At 43.2% G+C, this 15165-nt stretch overlaps 1 pseudogene; it reads left to right on the top strand.

Moving 5' to 3' along the window:
• LOC117354953 overlaps nucleotides 1-15165 on the top strand; it is a 329542-nt pseudogene that overhangs the window by 216948 nt on the left and 97429 nt on the right.

The raw sequence follows: 15165 nt of genomic DNA, 5'->3' as shown, positions 1-15165 counted from the left end.
CAGGTCTTTCTCTCTGGCTGGTCCTGTCTTCATGAAAACAGGAAGGAAGGCCAGAGAGGAAGGCCTGAAGCCGGCAACAGCAGCGAATTGTAAACGCTGCTGCTGCCTGAAGCACCCGAGGCAGACACTTCTCTCCCCTCCCAGCCCAACCCCCGCCGACTCTGCGACCCTCCCAGCAAGATGACTTTAATATCAAACCTCCCTCCAGCGTTGGCAGCCGCAGCACGCTAAACAGGCTGCTTCGGCTTTCTTCTGCAGTTGAGTCCCTCTGTCGCATCATTGATGACGTCATCGGTGACGCGGCAGAGGGACTCAACTGCAGGAGAAAGCCCGAAGCAGCCTGTTTAACGTGCAGCGGCTGCCAACGCTGGAGGGATGTTTGTACCGGTGCAGAAGCGATATGTCTCTCCCCCTCCAGTACCTATGCAGCACTTTGCAGCGGCGCATCCTCCCATGGGGGGGTGGGGGGTTTGCACAGTGGGAGCCGGGTGAGAGCGGTGATCTCCAGTTGGGGGGGGGTTTGCACAGTGGGAGCCGGGTAAGAGCGGCGATCTCCAGTTGGGGGGGGAGTTTGCACAATGGGAGCCGGGTGAGAGCGGCGATCTCAAGTTGGGGGGGGTTTTGCACTGTGGGAGCCGGGTGAGAGCGGCGATCTCCAGTTGGGGTTTTTTTTTTTTTTTTGTTTTAAGTTGAAAGGCGGCGCTGCAGCTCCTCTCTCGATCCTGGTGCAGTTCGAGAGAGGAGCCGGTACCATTCACAGTGAGAGGCGGGGGTGAGGAAGGCTGCCGCAGCTGTGTAATTTTTTTTTTTTAATTTGAAAGCCGCCGCGAGCAAGTGGTGACGTAAAACCCGCGCATGCGCAATCGTGTTTTCGCGACGGATCAGGGAACACAATTTTTTTAGTGCGCATGCGCGGCCTAGCATTTTATTATATTAGATAAAACCTTTTGTTTTTTTATCATCAAACAGGTTTAAAATGTCTTCAGAGAATCCATGAAAGTGGGAGACAATTTACATATGCAGAATATGGCAAAGGTTTTAATCGGCAATCAGATTTAAAAAAGCACAAGAAGTTTCATACTGGAGAGAAACGATATACCTGTCCAGAATGTGGCAAAAGTTTTACACACCCATCAAATTTTAAAGTGCACAAGAGAATTCATACTGGAGAGAAACCATATACCTGTCCAGAATGTGGCAAAAGTTTTAATCAGCAATCATATTTAAAAGTGCACAAGAGGATTCATACTGGAGAGAAACGATATACCTGTACAGAATGTGATAAAAGTTTTATTCGCCCATCAAAATTAAAAGTGCACAAGAGAATTCATACTGGAGAGAAACCATATACCTGTCCAGAATGTGGCAAAAGTTTTATTAGCCAATCAGATTTTAAAAATCACAAGAGGATTCATACTGGAGAGAAACCATATACCTGTTTAGAATGCGGTAAAAGCTTTAATCAGCATTCAACTTTAGCAAAGCACAAGAGGATTCATACTGGAGAGAAACGATTTACCTGTGCAGAATGTGGCAAAAGTTTTACTCACCCATCAAATTTAAAAGTGCACAAGAGGATTCATACTGGAGAGAAACCATATACCTGTCCAGAATGTGGCAAAAGTTTTAATCAGCAATCAAATTTAAAAGTGCACAAGAGGATTCATACTGGAGATAAACCATATACCTGTCCAGAATGTGGCAAAAGTTTTAATCAGCAATCAGATTTAAAAATACACAAGAGGATTCATACTGGAGAGAAACCATATAACTGTCTAGAATGTGGCAAAAGTTTTATTCGTGAATCAGATTTTAAAAAGCACAAGAGGATTCATACTGGAGAGAAACCATATACCTGTTCAAATTGCGATAAAAGCTTTAATCAGCAATCACATTTAAAAAAGCACAAGAGGATTCATACTGGAGAGAAAATATATACCTGTCCAGAATGTGGCAAAAGTTTTATTCACCCATCAGATTTAAAAGTGCACAAGAGGATTCATACTGGAGAGAAACAATATACTTGTTCAGAATGTGATAAAAGCTTTACTCACCCATCAAATTTAAAAGTGCACAAAAGGATTCATACTGGAGAGAAACCATATACCTGTCCAGAATGTGGCAAAAGTTTTAGTCAGCATTCAACTTTAAAAATGCACAATAAGATTCATACTGGAGAGAAACCATATAACTGTCTAGAATGTGGCAAAAGTTTTATTCGCCTATCAGAATTTAAAATGCACAAGAGGATTCATACTGGAGAGAAACCATATACCTGTTTAGAATGCGGTAAAAGCTTTAATCAGCATTCAACTTTAACAAAGCACAAGAGGATTCATACTGGAGAGAAACCATATAACTGTTCAGAATGTGATAAAAGTTTTACTCGCCCATCATATTTAAAAGTGCACAAGAGGAATCATACTGGAGAGAAACCATATACCTGTTCAGAATGTGGTAAAAGCTTTCAAAGGCATTCAAATTTAAAACTGCACAAGAGGATTCATACTGGAATAAAACCAAATACTGTCATGAATGTGGTAAAAGCCTAGATGGAAATCACATTTGAAGAGATACAAGAAGATTCATACAGGCGGTATAGAAAAAAAAGTGTATATGAACATCTAGGAGTGGTGGAAGGAACAACTATTAAGCAGACATTCCTGAGAGAAAATGTTGGTAAAAATATTATAGAAACAATTTTATTGAGGATGACAACAGAACAACCAGTAAACCAAAGAAACTGATAACAGTACGAAACACACTCATTGAAAAAGCCATTAAAGTTTGATCATCCAATTTCAAATGTAAGTTGTAACCCACTTCCACCCATCCCAGCCCCCCCTCCCCATGCTAATTCCACCAGTCATCCCCATGCTGAACATGACAGACCCTGCAGCAGAGCCAACCCCTAATGTACTCCACAAAAAGAAGAGTCATATAAATCATTCCTACTCAACCCCTATCCCCCCACCCCACCCATCCCTCCATCAGTGTACAGCTACCCATCTCCCATCAATCCACCCCTGTGGCAATTTGTGCATTACTATATAACAACAATGCTCCACCAACCTGTTTCTCCCATCATGTCTCCACGTCCTGTGAGCCCAGTTCATTCAACAAAAGATTACGGCCTCTCGGGCTCAGGCTACTAACCTAGGGATCCCAGATCTTGAGGAACTGGATACGACCCTTCCTGTAACCCTTTGCATCCAAAGCCTCCTATCCGACCAACTGATGAACATCCGCCCTCCAGCGCCAGTAGGACGGGAGATCCATGGAGGTCCAACTCTTCTGGATACTGCTCCAGGCCAGTAAGCTCAGTTTGCTACACAAATGTCTCCTACCTCTCGGCAAACCTGGATATACCCCAGGAAGGTCCAGCACTAGTTGTTTGGGCATTCTTGCAATATTAAGTCCCAATGTATGTTTGATATAACCTATGATCTCCGCAAATATCCTTGTATGTGTGTACACCACCAAAACATATGCACCAAAGTTCCAGCAGCCTTCCCATATTTAATACACACTTTGCTATCAATCCCCCCCACACACACACACACTATAGAATAACTGCTGTTGGGAGCAGTATGCCCGTGAGAGCACCCTAAAGTCACACTCCCGAAGGGACGCTGCTTTCGTTAGCTTGAGAATGTCCTTAATTTGTGCCTGCATATCCCAGGTGTCCTGCAATTGCAGTTTCCTCACCCACCCTTTGCAATAAAAGTCCCACTGTTTGCTATTTCCTTATATATATTAGAGATCGAATTCTGCTGTCCCAGTCCCACCCTGAAAAACTCCCAGAGGAGAGTCCCCCCCCCCCCCCCCCACGTGTGCACTTAAAGGAATCGGATCTAATGATGCCCAGAAATGTTTTAGCTTGCAGTAGGCGAATGTGTTCCCCCCATTGCACTCCTGCTTTGCCTTACACGCTGTCTGCGTCAACTAAATCTCCTGCCTCAGTCAGACCACGTTTCAATTTAGTCAGCCCCTCTCTCTCCCAGCGCTCAAACACCCTGTTCTTGTTCCCAGGAGGGAATAGCGAGTGTACTCTCAATGGTATTAAGTCGATGACATTCGGATGCCCCTCCATATTACTAATCAACCATCTCCACAACGCCACAGCTGATTGCAACACTAGACTATCTTTAAATCTCTGGGGCATCTGTAAAAGGGAGAAATAACTGTCTGGGGCATAATATAGACACAGGAGTGTACTGCTCTGTTTGTGCAAGCCAATTACATAAGTGTTTCAACAGACATGCATAATTATAATGCTGCATATTAGGCAGTCCCAACTCCCCATCAATTAAGACAGTCTCAATTTAGCTTTTTATACGCCCAACAAAATTGTGCCAACATTCTATTCAGCATGGCCACATCTCTCTTCAGGAGCTTAAGGGGAAGTAACTGCAGCAGATATAACCATTTTGGCATTATGAACATCCGATCCAGGTTCACACGGCCAATTGGCGAGAGTGGCCGCCAGTACTCTAACATTTGTCCAGTCTCCCGCAGCAGCCGGATCATGTTAATTATATAAGGCAATCACATCTATACTCATCTGTACTTCCAAGTATCTAAAGGAGGCTGATGCCCATTGTAAAGTGAAGTCTGATCTGATCCGTGCCCTTAGTTCTATGACTCGGTGTCTTTTGAGGTTCAGGTTGATAATCTGTTTAAAAAAGTTTTCTTTAACCTGAAACAGTTACTTATTTACCTACCAAGAACGTAGCTAAAGAGTTGGGGGTGGGGAAAAGAGAGGAGAAACACAGATTGACTTCAATAATATATCTGCTGTTCTAGAACAATCTATAGTGGATGCTTCTGAGAGAGCAACCTTATTAGTATCATTTGGTTTTGAACAAGATATGAATATGGTCTTAAGACTTTACTTTAAAAAAAACTCTCATATCCCCTTTGGAGGGCAAAGAATTTGGGTCTATCCAGATGTCGCAAAGACCACACAAGAACCGAGAAGAATGTTTCTGACTTTAAGACAAGAGACCATTAATATAGGAGCGACTTTTTGCTGGCGCCTATCCATGTAAATGCCCGATTCGATAAGTGGGATCTAAATATGTTTTTTATTCCCCTGCACAACTGAAGGACTTCCTTGATTTAAAGAAAATCATCCGAGAGTGATGTTGGGCTATGAATGGTGTCACATTAGGCCTTTTCCATTTTGCATTGGACTTCTATTAATCTCCTTGGGTTTTTTTCCTTTTGACCACTCCCCACTAATTGTGGTCTAAGGAAGGGTAAACCTTTATACTTCTTTGACAAAATTTACTTTTTTTCCTTATATGTTGTTTGTTTCTAGGTTTCCTGTAACAAGTATTTTGTCTTGTGAATTGTCTTTGAAATGTTAATAAAGAAAAAAACACCTGAGACAGTTACGACCTATTAGATCTTCTTTTCATGAACATTTTCGGCATTTTGTTCAGTTTGATTTTGTCCCAATTAGATTACAGTAGCATTTTGCATTCAGGTATTAGTGTCAAACTAAGGAATAGGATACCATCATTGTAGAAATACGGCTGCTCAAATGATCTTTAGAGAGGGTAAGTTCACTCAAGTGTCACCTTTGTTCTGAGAGCTTCCTTGGTCATAATTTCAAGCTCAAATAGATTCCGTACAAACGTAAGGAAGTTCTTCTTCACCCAAGAGTGGTGGAAAACTGGAACGCTCTCCCGGAGGCTGTCATAGGGGAAAACACCCTCCAGGAATTCAAGACAAAGTTGGACAAGTTCCTGCTGAACCAGGTAAGGCTAGTCTCAGGGCGCTGGTCCTTGACCACTGCTGGGCATGATGGACCACTGGTCTGACCCAGCAGCGGCATTCCTTATGTTCTTAAAGATTTTTTTTTAGATTGACCTCACCACAGGTTTTTTAACTAATATCGTTACCAACTAGTCAAACATCTCACAGACTAACAATATATCGTGTAAACTCTTTTATCTTATCAGTCTGTACAAATTTGGAATTCTTCTCAGTCGTTGAAAAATCAAATTTATATGTTCTTTCAGAAAGGTCTGAAGACATTTATTTGAGAAATTTGTGAGTTAGAAATTGGATGATTCTATGTTTGTAATGAATATGGTTTTTAGCGGTGCAGACGAGAGATGGCAGCAGGAGAGAGCAGTCGGAGCACTGGCGAGTGAAGGAAATCACTCGCCTCTTCCTGCACTAAAATTGGGCCTCATCTATCAGGAGCTGCTTTGATTGGTGAGGCCCGACTTTAGTGCAGGAAGATGTGGTTGGAGCATACCGTGAGTGATTTCCTTCACTCGCCAGCAATCCGGCTGCCCTCTGCTGCTTGGTTGTTCGCGGTCAGAAAATACCGCGAATGACTGGGACTGCAAATCGCTGACCGCGAATGACCGGGGGAGCACTGTATTGCCTAAAGGAGTTAATTTAGACCTCGGCCTACTAGCCTCCTTCAGTGGGCATTGTCTTCCCAAAGGTTTCAAGCAACTGGTCTTCTCTCCCAGTGCTTGTCCGTGACACCACAACTCATAGACTCACTTCTGTAGTGGATGTCTCCAGCCAATCTTTCCAGGGTGGGGTGCTTTCGCCTGTATTATTTGTACTGGTCATGGAGCCTCTGGCTCAAATGGTGCGGCATGATGATCTTATACAGAGTAGATATGAAAACGAGTGGCATAACATAGATATATTATTTACTTTTACAGATCTGCTTGCCTCCTTGCCAGAGGTACAAGGGGTGTTGGAAGGATATGGGGAAATCTCCGGATTCCAAATAAATTTGACCAAATCAGAGCTATTGTGTTTCCCAGAAAATAAGCCCTAGCATGATTTTCGGGGTGGGTCTTAATATAAGCCCTACCCCAAAAAATAAGCCATAGTTGTCGGCGGCGGCAACGCTTCCCCCGCGACTCTTCTACCCATCTGAACTCCAACTGCAACTCCAACCGCAACCACATAATCGGCAGCACAGGCCCCCCATTGCGGCTTTCTCACGCTCGGGCGTTCCTCTGCCGTGTTGCTGATGATTGCACCTATATGGCAACTTAGTAAGATTTTGGTGAGCGTACACTTTCCACCATAAATGTGGTTAGAATGGTTTATGGGCCTGGGTCCTTCTCTCTGTGGTCCATTAGCCCATCCACCAGGCTACTTAAGACACCGGTGTGATGCTTTAATACAATTTCCCAAATATTCATTCAGATGTTTGAGGGAGTGGGGGGGTGTCATTACTTAATCCCTTCAGTGGTCATATGGTCAGCTTGGGTACCTTTTTAGCACTTGGATGCTTTTAAAACAAGTTTAACTCCGGCCGTCTAAGTTCCGTCTAGGACGTCTTGGGAAAGGTTTGATTATCATTGCAAGATGCCCAAGTGCTAAGTCTGCCCAAAGCCTGCCCATAACATGCCTCCAACACTCCCCCTTGAACTCTGGCCACACAGCAGCTAGGAAGCCTATCAAGACGTCCAGAAAATCACTTTCAAAACTCGGCATTTGGATGTTTTGGTGAGAAAAACATCCAAGTGCCAGTTTTTTTAGACATCTTAGTGATTTGAGAATGAGCTTCATTATATTTCCTATGGGATTCTGCACCCAGCTTGAAATTTGACAGCAGTCAGTAAAGGTCTCTGAGCTCGTTCACTGGATCGAAGCAGTTTGTTAACCGGTTTCAATCTCTGGTAACCAGGGCTGGTATTGTGATGTCTAACAGCCAACCTCATCAGCGATGTCACAATGGCTTGATTCCCCTTTCTAGGGCTCACTTTTATGAGGTACGTTAGATAGATTGTGAGCCTACCAGGACAGATAGGGAAAATGCTTCAGTACCTGACTGTAAACCATGATTTCGTTAAGTTTAAAATCTTTTAAAAGTAAGAAAACAGGAAAATAAGTTATCATAATGGAAACACATAACAGCATGGAAATAAGAAAGGGAATAAACCAAACCCCACTGCGATAACTCCTAGAACAGTTTTTAAAATAGTGCCTTAAAGGAATATTGAATATCTCTTTACAAAAGTTTCTCTGTATTTTCCTCTGCAATATTTTACTTCATTATTATTGTGTTTCTTATTTGCTGGTCAAGCTTCAAGTTAATTTTAATATTCCACCTATTTTACAATCCAAGCGGTTTACATAAATTATAACAGAAATATACAAGGATCATTTAATAAATAATGCACACTATTTTTTAAAATTTACATGTGTTTTTTTTTTTTTTTTTCCAAGTATTTCTTTACAATCTCTGCTTTGCAATGACCGAGTCCCAATGTCCGGGAAACTTCATTATTCAATCCAAGACACTGTTTTTGTTCAGTTGCCGAATAGCTCAGGTACCGGCGGAAGAAAGCTCTTCCAGAGATGCAAAACTTTGGAAAATGGTCAAAGTCTGATGGACTCGTGTCTGGACTGTAAGGAGCATGAGGTAACACCTCGCAGCCGTATTCGTGTAGTTTTTCAATGACGACATTCCTTATGTGCGGGCGAGCTTTGTCATGAAGAATGAGTAGCCCAGCCAAGAGCAACTGAGGTCGGGTTTTATGCATTTTTTGCAAAAAATCATAATTCACTGCTGTGGCACTTCTTCCACATGGAACTTTGTCTGTGATGATGATGCCTTCATGATCATAAGCAAAAATCATCGTTTGACTTTTGATTGAGCTAATTTAAATTTTTTTGGTCGTGGGGAAGATGGAGCTCTCCACTCATCATTGAAAAACTACGCGAATACAGCTGCGAGGTGTTACCTCAAGCTCCCTACAGTCCAGACATGAGTCCACCAGACTTCGACCTTTTTCAAAGTTGAAACAACCTATGTGTGGACATCGTTTTGCATCTCTGGAAGAGCTTTCTTCCGCCATTACCCGAGCCATTCGGCAACTGAACATAAACGGATGGAATAATGAAGCTTCCCAGATGTTGGAATTCGATCATTGCAAAGCAGGGAGACCATATTGAAGGTTTGTAAAGAAATACTTGAAAAAAAAAAAACCAAGCATGTAAATTTTAAAAAAATAGTGTGCATTATTTTTAAAATGACTCTCGTATATATCAGGAAAAATAAAACCAAATATTATTGGAGAAAGTACTAGATACAAATGGAAAGTAGGTTAAATTTTGACAATTTTCTTTATTAAAAAGGGGGGGAGGGGAAACAAACTGAAGGGAAAGGGCAGACAGGCTTAAAAAAGATTCTGGTAGTGTTAAATAGAAGTACTAAAAGGCAATCTCGCCATAAGACTTCAAAAGCATCCTTAAAGAGAGGTTTTGAGACAATGAACTTCTCTCTCTCTGTTTCACCCCAATACATCTTACTTATTCTTTGGGAGACTTTTACCCCCTCTTTTACAAAGGTGCGCTATGCTTTTTAGCATGTGATAAATATTAGCACACGCTAGACGCTAACGCGTGCATGTTATTCTATGGATGCGTTGGCATGCGCTAAACTTAAGGACATCCTTCTCTTATTTTCAAACGTCCAGAATGACCCACCCATTTCACAGCTACTCTCAAACGTGAAACACTCCCTAAATTTTATGCAAAATCTAGAGTGGATTAGAACAGGTACAAGTGGATCGATTTTTTGCTCTCAAAAAATACAAAGACTAGGGGACACTCGATGAAGTTACAGGGAAATACTTTTAAAACCAATTGGAGGAAATTTTTTTTTCACTCGGAGAATAGTTAAGCTCTGGAACGTGTTGCCAGAGGATGTGGTAAGTGTAGGAATTGCCCACAAAGGAAACATACACACAGTCTTAGAATCGGGAGGAGGCGCTAGCAAGGGCTAGCTCCGAGTCCCTATTTATTATGCTTCTAAGCTAATGACATCATAGTAACTCCCTTGTTTACACATCTCATGATTAGTGGGTACAAAGGTACATGGTTTTACATTGGTGGATACAAAGATAGGTACATGCTTTTACCTCGTGATTACCCTCCCTTTACCTCGTGATCATCCTCCAACTCAGCACTTAGACAAGGGCCTGATTAACACATGGACAGGGCCTGAGTCTTTGCACATCCTCAAGGCCTGTCAGCTGATGTCCTTTCCTAATAAGGACTGCTCAAATAAGATAAGCATGTGACAGTCCAAAGGTTATAATGCATACTCCTTAAGCTATCTTAATTAGCCTTAAGCTCAGGGCCTGCACGTAGGCAGAGTCTGATTGATGCCCATATAAGGGATCAAGTTTTAAGTTTATTTAAACATTTGATGAATCGCCTATTAAAATTGCTAGGCGATGTACATAATCCAAGTAAAAAAACAGAGAAACTAACACATTAACAATATAATTAAATAAAATACATACTTGAAGTGGGAGGAAAGAAATTAAAAAATTACAATCTTGGGTTCAGTAAAAAAGGTAAAAACAAGAGGTAAGGGGTTATAAAACCAAAGCACAATTTAAGAAGTATCCCTAATGCAAGTAAAAATTTCAAGTATTAAAAGCGTCATTAAATAAATAGGTTTTTAAAAGTTTTTTAAAATATTACGATGTCATGTTCAATTCTAATATACTGAGGAAGGGCAATCCACCATTGTGGTCCCATCACTGTAAACATGTCTGATCTCCTTGTCCCTATGATTTTCAAAGAGGGTACAGAAAGTAGATTTTGATCAGATGATCGAAGTGGACGTTGGGTATTGTGAGGGATTAGTGATCTAGAAATAAATTGTGGTTCATTGGATGCTAAAGTTTTGAAAATGAGAAGCATTATTTTGAACATAATCCTATGGCCAATTGGTAGCCAGTGAGCGTCTTTTAGTAGTGGGGAAACGTGGTCGTATTTTTTCGTGTTATAAATTAATTTTATGGCCGTATTCTGTATTATCTACAATCTCCTTTTTTCTTTCTGTGTAATGTTGATTAGTAGAGCATTGCAGTAGTCAATTTTTGATATTACTAAGGAGTGAATAAGTATCTTTATTGAAGTTGAACTAAGAAATTTGGCGATTGAGCGAATCTGACGTAATTTAAAGAAACAGTTTTTAACGATAAGAGAGATACGTTCGTGGTAGATCAATTTATCATCTAGTACTACGCCGAGAATTTTGACCGAGGATACCAAATTAAGTGGGATGTTATTAAGGATGAACGGTTTTAAAAGTATTATGTCTTTTTTTCAATTAAATAACATTGATTTGGTCTTATTGATATTTAACGCTAATTTGTTTGAATTAAGCCAGTTTTGTATTTGTTCCAATTTATGGTTAATGGATGTAATTTCAATGTTATTTCCGGGTCCAAAGGATGAATGAGTTGAATGTCGTCAGCGTATGAAAATGGAATGAAGCCTATGGACTGACAAATTCCTAATAGTGGTGAGAGGAAAATGTTAAACAGTAGAGGGGACAGAATGGATCCTTGAGGTATTCCAAATGATGAAGAATAAGAAGTGGATTCTTCATTATTAAATCTGACAAAAGAAGTGCGGTTAGCAAGATAAGAAGTAAACCAAGCTAGAACTCTCTCATTTATTCCTATTTCTTCAAGCCTGTTTAAAAGCAGATCGTGATCTATGGTATCAAAGGCGGCAGAAATGTCTAAAGAGATAAGGGTAAACCTGTGTCAGGTTAATATGTGACAAATGCAGTCTTGTGACAAGATGCTAGTATTTTCCTTTACTTAGAATGGTTGCATGGCAAGAAGGGAGAGGGAATGGGGATAATTCATAATTCTTCACAGGGGCTCATAATTCTTTCACAGGGGCGGTGAAATCAGTGTGCCGATTTCGCCCTGTTTCAGAATGGTAGAATGGTGTCCCTACAGGTAAGAGCGGATAGCATAGCTGGTTTTAAGAAAGATTTGGATAAGTTCCTGGAGGAAAAATCCATAGTCTGTTATGGAGAAAGACATGAGGGAAGCCACTGCTTGCCCTGGATCAGTAGCATGGATTGTTGCTACTCTTTGGGATTCTAGAATCTTGCTACTCTCTGGGATTCTGGAATTTGCTATTTTTTGAGATTCTGTATGGAATGTTGCTACTCTTTGGGTTTTGACCAGGTACTAGTGACCTGGATTGGCCACCGTGAGAACGGGCTGCTGGGCTTGATGGACCATTGGTCTGACCCAGTACTCTGTTATGTTCTTATAAAAGGGAGGGTGGGCGCAGATTGGAGGTGTTACTTTAACCTATATGCGTAATTATAGAAGAAGGGCGTCCACACTTAAATTTAGATTCAGGAATTCATTTACACCATGTTTTTGATGGTGCAAATGGCCGTGCCTAAATTTAGTCACAGTTCCCGGGCGTAAGTGCTTTTCTGTAAACTGCACCTAACTTTTAATTTACCCCCCCCCCCTTTTTTTACAAAACCTTTTGTATTCTGTTTTGCCACTGATGTTGGCTTGGGTGTCTGGGAAGGAGCTAGACACTGGATGGGGCCTTTGCGCATGTGCAGACATTGATGTGATGACATCATGCATGCTCGTGATGTCATCACCGTCTCACCTCCCCCCCCTTTTTACAAAACCTTTTGTATTCTGTTTTGCCACTGATGTTGGTTTGGGTGTCTGGGAAGGAGCTAGACACTGGATAGGGCCTTTGCGCATGTGCAGACATTGATGTGATGACATCATGCACGCTCGTGATGTCATCACCATCTCACCTCCCCCCCTTTTTTACAAAACCTTTTGTATTCTGTTTTGCCACTGATGTTGGTTTGGGTGTCTGGGAAGGAGCTAGACACTGGATGGGGCCTTTGCGCATGTGCAGACATTGATGTGATGACATCATGCACGCTCGTGATGTCATCACCATCTCACCTCCCCCCCCCTTTTTACAAAACCTTTTGTATTCTGTTTTGCCACTGATGTTGGTTTGGGTGTCTGGGAAGGAGCTAGACACTGGATGGGGCCTTTGCGCATGTGCAGACATTGATGTGATGACATCATGCACGCTCGTGATGTCATCACCATCTCACCTCCCCCCCCTTTTTACAAAACCTTTTGTATTCTGTTTTGCCACTGATGTTGGTTTGGGTGTCTGGGAAGGAGCTAGACACTGGATGGGGCCTTTGCGCATGTGCAGACATTGATGTGATGACATCATGCACGCTCGTGATGTCATCACCGTCTCACCTCCCCCCCTTTTTACAAAACCTTTTGTATTCTGTTTTGCCACTGATGTTGGTTTGGGTGTCTGGGAAGGAGCTAGACACTGGATGGGGCCTTTGCGCATGTGCAGACATTGATGTGATGACATCATGCACGCTCGTGATGTCATCACCGTCTCACCTCCCCCCCTTTTTACAAAACCTTTTGTATTCTGTTTTGCCACTGATGTTGGTTTGGGTGTCTGGGAAGGAGCTAGACACTGGATAGGGCCTTTGCGCATGTGCAGACATTGATGTGATGACATCATGCACGCTCGTGATGTCATCACCGTCTCATCTGCGCACTTCCAGATGCTTCGAGCCAAGGCTACTAAGTTTAGTGTGCCTTGGCTTGAGCAAGTTTGCGGGACACTGCTCTAGAGGTTCTGGGTGCTCTAATTTTTGTGGCTCCAGGCAGTCTCGACAATATTCCAGTTCCACCTCACAGGGCTACAGGTGGTTTTACAGATCCAGGTCTAGCCAAACCTCAGTATCCTGTGTTGCTCCCTCCACCAAGAAATCGCAATGATGCCAGGTCGAGTGAGGTTCCTTTCCAAATTGTGGGCCGCCAATCGGTAAGAAGGTTGCTAGATCTTCAGGTAATAGAGCCTGTAACACCCGAAGATTCAGACTCGGGCAAATACTCCATATACTTCATCGTGCCAAAGAAAGACCCCAAAGATTGGAGACCCATTCTGGACCTTACGTAAATGCAGCGCTCAGAGTTCTGCATTTTTGAATGGAGATGGTTAGATCCGGGTGCTGAGGCTGTAGCTTTAACCACTGCGCCACACTCTCCGTTAGGCCGGGACAGGAGAGATCTGTCCTGGCTGATACAATTTTTTACCCCCGCATACCTTTTCTCACAACCCTGGTGATCCAGCGGTGTATGGGCAGGAGCAAACTTTCCACGCTCTTGCCCTGTGCCTCTCCTTCCGATTTCGCGGCTCATGGCTAGTAGCCAGTGGCAGACAGGCGTGTACAAGCGAGCTTCCACCTGGCCCTGCACCGCACCCTGAATTGCTGCCGCCAGTTCTCGAGAGACTCACAAGAAATGGCGGCAGCCATTCAGCGAGTGTCGAAGGGCCGGGCGGGAGCTCGAGAAGCTTGCTCCTACGTGCCTGTGCGCCACTGGCCGATAGCTGCGAGATCAGAAGGAAGGGTGCAGGGTAGGAGTGCAGAAAGTTTGTTCCTACCCATATACCGCTGGACCACCATGGATGTGGGAATAGGTACGCCGGGGTAAAAAAATTGTTAGTATCGGCCGGGACAGGAGATAGGAGGGATCCCTCCTGTCCCGGCCTACGACTACACCACCAAAGGGGATTCGGAGCAGGAAGTTGGGACATGGTGCAGAGCCTGGCAGGGACGGACGGACAGGGTGCAGAACCTGGCAAATAGTGAGGGAGCTGGGTTCAGAGCCTGGCAGGGAGGGGGGCTGGCTGCATAGCCTAGTAGGGCAAGGAGGGAAGGGGACTGGGTTCAGAGCTTTGCAGGGTAGGGAGGGAAGGGGGCTGGGTGCAGAACCTGGCAAGTAGTGAGGGGGGCTGGGTGCAGAACCAAGCATTGAGGGGGGCTGAGTGCAGAGCCTGGCAGGGGAGGGTGTCAGGGAGGGGACACTAGGTACAGATCCTGACAGGGCATGGCACTTGAATATTAAGCCCCCATATTATATTAGAGTCAACCGTTTTCCTCCTTGGAGGGGGGGAACTGAGAGTCTCGACTTATATTCGGATCGACTTATATTTGAGTACTTATATATTCTCATTTTCCCAAACCACAGAAAGTTTTGCAGGTTTCACGTCCTGAAAAATCATCATTAATTCTCCTCGCACCTTCACAAAGGTGATGATTATAGCAGTTCATCTGCCAAGATGAGACTGCAAGTGCGTCCCTAGCTGGATGACTGGCTGATAAGGGCCTCCTCATCCGAGGGTTGACACACAGTGGATCAGGTGATCCGAGTCCTGGAAGATCTGGGGTGGAATATGAATTACAGAAAGAGCCATTTGATACCAACTCAATCACTGGAATACCTGGGAGTCTTGTTTGACACGGCTGCAGGCCATGTCTGTCTT

The sequence above is a fragment of the Geotrypetes seraphini genome, chromosome 2 (genome assembly GCF_902459505.1).
Source record: "Geotrypetes seraphini chromosome 2, aGeoSer1.1, whole genome shotgun sequence".
In the NCBI taxonomy this organism is placed as follows: Eukaryota; Metazoa; Chordata; class Amphibia; order Gymnophiona; family Dermophiidae; genus Geotrypetes; species Geotrypetes seraphini.
This window is presented reverse-complemented; position numbering and strand designations above follow the sequence as displayed.